General features: G+C 41.4%; 1 long non-coding RNA gene across 1 annotated transcript; it reads left to right on the top strand.

The window, feature by feature from the left end:
• The first annotated feature begins 472 nt into the window (after positions 1–472).
• On the top strand, positions 473–8,671 carry LOC137222421 (uncharacterized). The gene is made up of 3 exons (XR_010942443.1): positions 473–1,093; positions 5,916–5,995; positions 6,091–8,671. It is a non-coding gene; the product is annotated as an uncharacterized lncRNA (long non-coding RNA).
• The last annotated feature ends 1,022 nt before the right edge of the window (positions 8,672–9,693 follow it).

Below are 9,693 nucleotides of genomic sequence, written 5' to 3' on the forward strand. Positions count from 1 at the left end.
AGGTACACAGGAAGTCGAGGCAGGGTGCAGGCACACTGAGAGCACCACGCCCTGGGGCATACGACTTTATTCGGGGCCACGGGTTGGATGTTTCTGGGGTTCCCAGGCTGAAGACGGGGATTGGTCGCTTCAAGCCAAAAGGAGCAGGGGTTTATGGTAGGCCCAACAAGGGTCTTATCTAAGGAGCACAGACGGGAAGGAGCTGGGAAGCAGGAGAGATTTTGCCCCCCACATTGTTGGAGAAGTCCTATCAGAAGCTTATATTTGCCCTACCACATCCTACCTATAGGAGGCCCTCTCACATTTCAGGTGCATACATCACAAGGCTCAAGTTCTGCCAAGTCCACGCAGATGTTCTGCGCCGCATGCGCTGACCCCGCCCCCAGCCCCTTGCCTCAGAGCCTGCCTCACTTACACCCATCCTGGGCGGGCCTGGAGCCTGCCCGCTGAGACCAATACCTACTCCTTCCTGGAATGGGACCGCTCCTCCACTCACCCCACCCCACAAGCGCTCCAGCTCTGTGGCCTGCCGGAAATGGTGACCTTGGAGCAAGAGCCCCTCGCTTCACGTGCACCCCAGAATGCAAAGTACGCTCATCTCCTGGAGACTTAAAAGAGTTTCCGGTTCCCCTGAAGTGCGCAGTCTCAGGAGGTGGCATCTCCTTTGTCCAAAGTGAGCCCACGGTTCTCGGATGACTATATATACAGTGCGGGGGGAGGGAAGTGGCAGAAATAAGGGAGGCCACATTCCCAAGCATGCTAGCAACAGCTTCCAGCCCATTCCTGGGTCCCAGAAGCAATTTCTGTGGCTGGAAACTTGTCTGAGCTCAGGAGGCCTCCTCCCTCCCCCAACAGCAGCAGATGTGACTACAGAACGCAGTCGCCACGCTTGGACCCTGCAGGATTTATGGGAGAAACCTCTATGGACAGATGAGACGCCTGTGGGAGTGCTGTCCACCGAAGAGACCACATGGAGGATGTGGCGGCCGGGTGGGGGGATGCAAACCTTTACAGACCTTAACTACCCTTACTGGTAGTGTTTGGAAAACCAAAATGAACAAAGGGTCAGGTCAACTACGGTGCGTTTCTGGAGGTGAGTCTGGAGCATGAGGGGTTGGAATTATGTCCTGGCCCTGACTCTCACCTCTTCAACTCCTGTTTTGCGTTTCTGTATAGTGAGCTGAGGAAGTGTGAGATCCCTTCCTCATCAGGAGGGGCAGATGGACCCTCCTTTGGGGATTGCTTTGGGGGCCAGGACACACCCTTCTACCATGTGGCCTGGGGGTGAGAACAGTTCACTCTGTGAAGATCAGGTGGCTGTAGGCCTGAGATTTGTGTAAAACCCCTGTGTGGGGGGGAGGGGGGGCGGGGGGAGTGTATGTGGGAGTGAGAGGGCTCAATTATTCAGTAAGTGTCAATTCCCTCCTGTGTAGTAACAGGCCTTCTAGTAGGTGCTGAAGTGAAAAAAGCCAAACAAATATCCCTGTCCCCTTGAAGCTGACATTCCAGGAGATAAGAAATAAGAGATACAAGTAAATACATAATGTATCTGGTAGTGGTTATTCAGAAGGAGAGAAATAGAGCAGGGGAGGAGTCTGGGGGACTGGGCCTGTGCATTTGTGTAATTTTGTATGTCTGTCTGGGGGACTGTGTGTGCATGTCCTTTAAAATTTGGAATGCTTTTATATCATTTTCTTGCCTAATTGCTATGGTAGCCCCTCCCTTACCATGTTGAATAGAACTGGCAAGAGCTGAATACCCTTGCTCTGTGTCTGCTCTTAGGGAGAAAGCAGTCAGAGTTTCACCATCAAATATGATGTTAGCTGTTGGTTTTTCTAGATGCCTTACATCAGGTTGAAGAGGTTCCCTTCGGTTTACTGAGAGTTTTCCATGTAAAGTGTTGTTGAGCTTTGTCAAATGCTTTTTCTCCATCTATTGAGATGATCCTGTGGTTCTTGAGTTCAGCATGATTATAGGAGGCAAGATCAATATATAAAAATCAATTGTATTTTGATACACTTGCAGTGAATGGTGGGAAAGTAAAATTAAGACAATTTCATTTACAATAACATCAAAATGTATAAAACACTTAGGAATTTAACATGAGGTACAAAACACATTGAAAACAACAAAAAATTGTTGAAAGAAATTAATAATATTATAAATAAATGGAAAAATACCCCATATTCATGGATTTGAAGACTTAATACACTTGAGATGGCAGTACTCCCCCGAATTATCTACAGATTCAGTGCGATTCCTATCAGAATCCCGGCTAACTTCTCTGTAGACAATGAAAAGCTGTTTCAAAAATTCATATGGAATTGCAAGGGACACAGAAAAACAAAACCAATCTTGAAACAGAAGAAGGAACCACATTTCCCAATTTCAAAACTTACTGCAAAGCAATGGTAATCAAGACAGTAGACAGTGTGGTGCTGGCATGATCAAAGAATAAAATTTTGATTTCAGAAATAAACCCATACAAATATGTCAAATGATTTTCAACAATGGTGCCAAGAGCATTCAATGGTAAATAATATTCGTGTCAACAAATGGTGCTAAGACAACTGGATAATCACATGTAAAAGAATGAAGTTTGGCTCTGACCTCACACCATCTACAAAAACTACTCAAAACTGGATCAAAGACCTAAATGTTAGAGTTAAGACTATAATACTCTTAGAAGAAAACATCAAGTAAAATCTTCATGACCTTAGATTTGGGAAAGGATTCTTAGAAGTCACCCCAAAAGCATGAGCAACAAAGAAAAAGGATAAGTTGGACTTCATCAAAACTGAAAACTATGGAGAACAGTATGGAGTTTCCTTTAAAAACTACAAATGGAACTACCATATGACACAGCAATCCCACTACCGGGCATATACCCTGAGAAAACCTTAATTCAAAAAGAGTCATGTACCAAAATGTTCATTGCAGCTCTATTTACAATAGCCAGGAGATGATAGCAACCTAAGCAATCATCAGATGAATGGATAAAGAAGATGTGGCACATGTATACAATGGAATATTACTGAGCTATAAAAAGAAACGAAATTGAGTTATTTGTAGTGAGGTGGATGGACCTAGAGTCTGTCATACAGAGTGAAGTAAGTCAGAAAGAGAAAAACAAAGACCATATGCTAACACATATATATGGAATCTAAGAGGAAAAAAAGGTCATGAAGAACCTAGGGGTAAGATGGGAATAAAGACACAGACCTACTAAAGAATGGACTTGAGGATATGGGGAGGGGGAAGGGTAAGCTGTGACAAACTGAGAGAGTGGCATGGACATATATACATTACCAAACGTAAAATAGATAGCTAGTGGGAAGCAGCCGCATAGCACAGGGAGATCAGCTCGGTGGTTTGTGACCACCTAGAGGGGTGGGATAGGGAGGGTGGGAGGGAGGGAGACGCAAAAGGGAAGAGATATGGGAACATATGTGTATGTATAACTGATTCACTTTGTTATAAAGCAGAAACTAACACACCATTGTAAGGCAATTATACTCCAATAAAGATGTTAAAAAAAAAAGAACTCTTACAACTCAATAATTTTAAAAAACATAATTTTTTAATGAACAAGGGATCTGAATATACATTTGTCCAAGCAAGACATGTCCAAGTGACTAAAAAGCACATGAAAAGATGCTCAACATCACTAGTCATCAGAGAAATGCAAGTCAAAACCACAAAGAGATACCACTTCATACCCACTAGGATAGCTAGAATTTTTTAATGTTGGTGAGGATGTGGAGACACTGGAACCCTTAAACACTGCTGATGGGAATGTGAAATGATGCAACCACCTTGGAAAACAGTGTGACAGCTCCTCAAATGATTAAACATAGACTTAACATGTGACTCAACAATTCCACTCCTAGGTGAAGAATACCATTCCCCAAATAAATTAAAACATATGCCCATATAAAATGTGTGTATGAATGTTTATAGCAATGTTATTCATAATACTGAAAAAGTAGAAGCAAACCAAATGTCCATCAGTGGGTAAATGGATAAATCTAGCACCCAATGTGCTAGATCAATACAATGGAATATTACTAGGCCACAAAAAAGAATGAAATACTGATTCATGCTACAACATGGGTATCCCTTGAAAACATTATGCTATTGTAAATGGAATTGTTTTCTTAATTTACTTTTCAGATTATTCACTGTTAGTGTTAGAAATGCAACCAATTGTTGCATATTAATTTTGTATCCTGCAACTTGGCTGAATAAGTTTATGAGTACTAGCGGGGGTGTGTGTGTGTGTGTGTCTGTGTGTGTCTGTGTGTGTGTATGTGTTATATTTAGCGTTTTCTACATGTAAGATCATGTCATCTGCAAAAAGAAATAATTTTATTTTCTCCTTGCTAATTTGTATGTCTTTTATTTCTTTTTCTTGCCTATTTGCTCTGGCTAGATTTCCCAATATTATGTTGAATACAGGTGTTAAAAGCAGGCGTCGTGTTTTGTTCCTTATGTGAGAAGAAAAGCTTTCAGTCCTTCATCACAGTACGAGGTTAGCTGTGGGTTTTCCATATATGGCCTTTATATTATGTTGAGATAGTTTCCTTCTATTCCTAGTTTGTTGAGTGCTGTTATCATAAAAAGGTGTTAAATTCTGTCAAATGCTTTTTCTTCATCAATTAAATGATCATGATTTTGTGTGTGTGTGATTCTGCTAATATGGTATATTACATTATTTGATTTTCACATGTTGACAATTCTGCATTCCAGGAATAACTCTCATTTAGTTGTGGTTTCTAATCCTTTAAGATGCTGCTGAATATGGTTTGCTGGCATATTTTGAAGATTTTTCCATCAATGTTCATAAGCAAAATTTGTCTGAGTTTTCTTGTACTGTCTTTGGCTTTGAAATCAGAGTTTATGCACACCTCATGGAGTGAGTTCTGAAGTGTTTCCTCCTCTACACTTTTTCAAAAGATTTTGAGGAGGACAGTTGTCAATTCTTTCAATGGTGGAATTCATCGGGGAAGTAATCTGGTTTTAGACTTTTCTTTGTTGGGAGGGATTTGTGGGTTTTTTTGTTTTCATACTGCAGCACTCTCCTTACTAGTTATAGGTCTGATCAGATTTTCTCTTTCTTCATGAATCAGGCTTGGTAGTTTGTGTGTTTATAGAACTTGTCCATTTCATCTAGATATTTGTTACTGCACCCCTAGAAACCTCTTAAATAAGGTCTGAGGCGTGCAGTTCCTTCAGTTGTGTTCCCCTGTTATTTTACAGGAGCCCTCTTACGTGGAGGAAGGGAGGAGAATTCTAGAGTCTATATCCTGTGTCCCTGGGCTGTGACTTTCACAAGCGCTTTTCCGTACCCTGCCCCCCAATTTGGTTGAGGCAGAAAGGCTAGAGAATGATGGAGTTGGGTGTTTCCCTTTCTCCAAGTCAGTTAGGCTCTGGTAAAATCCTAGTTGGTTAGGCTTTGTAAAATAGTTTCTTTTGAGGGCAGGCCTTCTTAAGAAGTACAGAATACTTGGGACATATTTCAAGATGGATACTTTTCCCCTCCTTGTGCTGGAAGCACAAAGAGATTTTTCTCAGATCTTCCCTCTAAGAACCTGATAGGGATCTCTGGATGTAAAATTCACAAATTGGTGGGGACACCCTAAGACTGTGTCCTGTGGGGTTTTTAACACTAAAAGTTGTCCACACGTGACCTCCAGCAATTTGTCAATTACGGTTCAGGTTTTCCTACCTGAGCACATGTGCATGAAAAGTATCACCCTGACCCCACACTAACCACAATCAAAAACCAGGCAGTCTCCTTTCCTTGCTTTCTCAAGCCATTTCCCACCTGCTTGAGAAGCCTGCCCTCCTCCCCCTAGAGCCCTCAATTATTTGAGTAATTAATATTTTCATACCCTCTTGGTCTGTATGTGCAGTCCTCAGTCTCAACACTGGCACCAAACTTTGGGTGGATGTCCACCTGCATCACCAGTTGACCACAACAGTTACAGAAAAGGTAAGATAGTTTTTACATTGCAGTACTTTGTTCTATTGATAAATCTTCTAAGATCTTTTCATATCAATACATGCCACCTCTCATTTTAATTACAGGTATATATGATGATGACCTTATGTAATCAATTCTTTCTAAATAGACACTGAGCTTGTTTCTAAACTTTTGTTACCAAAATTGTTCATTAAAACTCATATTGTGGGGACTTCCCTCGTGGTGCAGTAGTTAAGAATCCACCTGCCAATGCAGGGGACATGGGTTCGAGCCCTGGTCCAGGAAGATCCCACATGTTGCGGAGCAACTAAGCCCGTGCAACACAACTACTGAGCCTACGCTCTAGAGCCTGCAAGCCACAACTATTGAGCCCGTGTGGCATAACTACTGAAGCCCGCACACCTAGAGCCCATGCTCCGCAACAAGAGAAGCCACCACGATGAGAAGCCCACGCACCACAACGAAGAGCAGCCCCCGCTCGCCGCAACTAGAGAAAGCCTGTGTGCAGCAACGAAGACCCAACGAAGCCAAAAATATTAATTTTTTTAAAACCTCATATTGTGGGAAATCCCTGGTGGTCCAGTGGTTAGGACTCTACACTTTCACTGCTGAGGTCCCAGGTTCGATCCCTGGTCAGGGAACTGAGATCCTACAAGCCACACAGCAAGGCAAAAACAAAAAGCAAACAAACAAAAACTCATGTTGTCATGTTATAAGGCAAACAAGTATATTAAAATTCTCTTCTTTTCCAAATTTAAATAGTGCTTTGAAGTTTTATTTTGAAACATATTCCAGAAAGAATACATAAAATGTCTTGTGGTAAGTTTTGGTAATAATAACAATATAAACATTCTTGGACTCATCAAGATTCATAAATGGGCCTTGGGCACTTGTTAGGGTGCTCTGATGTTCCCCTCACTGAACCCATCTCTGACATGGCCCATAGATGGGCCACCGTTATAATTCTTCATTTATTCTTCGTATCTTTACCATGTATTCTTTCTCACTAAGCAGTCTTCATTTAGTTGTGCCTGTTTGGGACTTTCCATAAATGAATATTAAAGCAGTTACACCGAAAAGGGTTTTTTGTTGTTTCTTTGCCTTGGTAGTTTCACTTGGTGGCATCTGAGGCTGCAGGTCATCCAATTTGTTCATCCCTTCCAATGCTTTCGGTGTCTGGGTTTTATCAAAATTATATTTTACTGTTGAGAAAAATACCACTGCTGTCTTTCTTTTTCAGACTCAGGTGTAAATGTACAAGAAATTCTTTGCATATTAGAGAAAGGTTGTTGGGGTGTAGACCATAGTCAAGCCTACATTTACAGGAAATAGCAATGGATGTATCAGCTGACCCTCCTACCACTCTTTGTCTAACTATTTACTCAGTATGGTCATCAACACTTGGGATTGTTTTATTTCCGAATTTTTGCCCCTCTAATAAATGTGAAATGGGACTACTTGAGATTGTATCTGGATACTTTTTCATTACCAAGGAAGCTGACCTTTTTTTGATATGTAATCTTTCACATTTTATGAAATATGTTCTGGTCATATTCTCCTTTTTAAATTACTCGCTCATCCATTTTTACTCTCTGCACTAATCCTTTTATATTGCATGCAATGCAGAAAAATTTCTCCCAGTTTGTGTATCTTTTAACTCCCTTAAATTTTTTTCATTGAAGTATAGTTGATTTAAAATGCTGTGCTAGTTTCAGGTGTATGGCAAAGTGATTCAGTTTACATATATATATATAAAATTATAGAATAGTATATAGAATATAGAATATTCTATAATATAAAATATATTCTTTTTTCAGATTCTTTTCCATCATAGGTTATTACAAGACATTAAATATTGTTCCCTGTGCCATACAGTATGTCTTTGTTGTTTATCTTTTTAACTCCCTTAATTTTAATGTATTTGAATCCTTTATGGCTTACTCATTTTTTTCTTGTATAAGAAAATTCTTCCCTATTCCTGTGTCAAAAGAATATTTGCCTGGGGACTTACCAGGTTGTGCAGTGGTTAAGACTCCATGGTCCCAATGCAGGGGCCCAGGTTCGGTCCCTGGCCAGGGAACTAGATCCCACATATATGTCACAACTAAGAGTCCGCATGCTGCAACTAAGGAGGCTGTGTGCCGCAACTAAGGAGCCGGTGAGCAGAAACTAAGACCTGGCACAACCAAATAGATATTAAAATATACATATATATTTGCCTGTGGCTTCTGAAGTATTTAGTTTTGTCTTTCACATCGAAATCTACAATAAATTGATCACTGTCCGTAGTATGGAGGGGAATGTCATGTATTTTTCCAACATAGATAACAGTTTGTCCCTGCCCCATGTATTAAAGTGTTCACAATTTTTGCCACTACTCTGTAATGCCTTCTCTATCTAATCAGATTTCCATAACGTGCCAGCCCACTGAAGACTGTTTTCCTTTCCCTTGGTCTATTTGTCAACTCTCTGCTAATATACTGTCTGTAATACTATAGTATTAAAATCCTTGATATATATTATGCCAGTCCTCACGTTGTGATTCAGAAAATTTTGACCAATTTTAGACATCTGTTCTTCCTATTAGGTTTGCAGTAGTTTTTGTTAGTTCCTTCAAAGGAAGTGAAATGGACAGACAAGTCAAAGACAGCTAAGTCTTAGAATAAATGTTTGAAGACCACAGAATCATGTGACTTTCTTATGAATTGAGTGTAGATACCCAATGCTGTTAGCCTCACCCATCCTCCTATACTCATACATGGGAAGTTTTAGAACTCAGTGGCCTTTGACAACGTGGCTGCGAACTTCACCCTGGAGGAGTAGGCACTGCTGGATCCTTCTCAGAAGAAACTCTACAGAGATGTGATGCTGGAAACCCTCAGGAACATGGTCTCAGTCAATAAGGTGACATCACACCTCCACTTAGTGAATTAGAGGACAGCCCTCATTAAATGTCATAATGACTTACTTAGACAAACCTTGCTAAGAGTACAAAATATCTTTTATTTTAATAAATTTATTTATTAATTTATTTATTTTTGGCTGCATGGGGTCTTCGTTGCTGCACATGGGCTTTCTCTAGTTGCAGCCAGTGGGGGCTACTCTTCATTGTGGTGTGCGGGCTTCTCGTTGCAGTGGCTTCTCTTGTTGCGGAGCACGGGCTCTAGGCACACAGGCTTCCGTAATTGTGGCTCTCGGGCTCTAGAGCACAGGCTCAGTAGTTGTGGTGCACGGACTTCATTGCTCCGCGGCATGTGGGATCTTCCCAGACCAGGGCTCGAACCCGTGTCCCCTGCATTGGCAGGCGGATTCTTAACCACTGCACCACAAGGGAAGCCGCACAAAATATCTTTTAAACATGTTCTTCTAAATTAGCATCCCTCCTGTTTGAGGGCTCAACCCCCAGCCTGCAGGGCCTTAATCATCAGGAGCACGGACATCTTACAAATAAAGTCATTCCTATACCAGACACTTCTATCAGAATGGTCACTCCCACAGGCCTTTGATTTGTTGTTTTGTGCTCACTAGCCACCATTCATATCCTACACCTGGGCCTTCCTCAAGGTGCCACTATTTCCTTTTGGATACTTACCCTCAGGCCCATCTCAACACAAGTGTGCTGTTTTCCTACCAATTGCACTCATGCACTCACTGTTGTGGGAATCTCCAGGACTGCCCTGGGCATACATGACATCACTCAACAAACT

Source organism: Pseudorca crassidens, chromosome 3 (genome assembly GCF_039906515.1).
Source record: "Pseudorca crassidens isolate mPseCra1 chromosome 3, mPseCra1.hap1, whole genome shotgun sequence".
In the NCBI taxonomy this organism is placed as follows: domain Eukaryota; kingdom Metazoa; phylum Chordata; class Mammalia; order Artiodactyla; family Delphinidae; genus Pseudorca; species Pseudorca crassidens.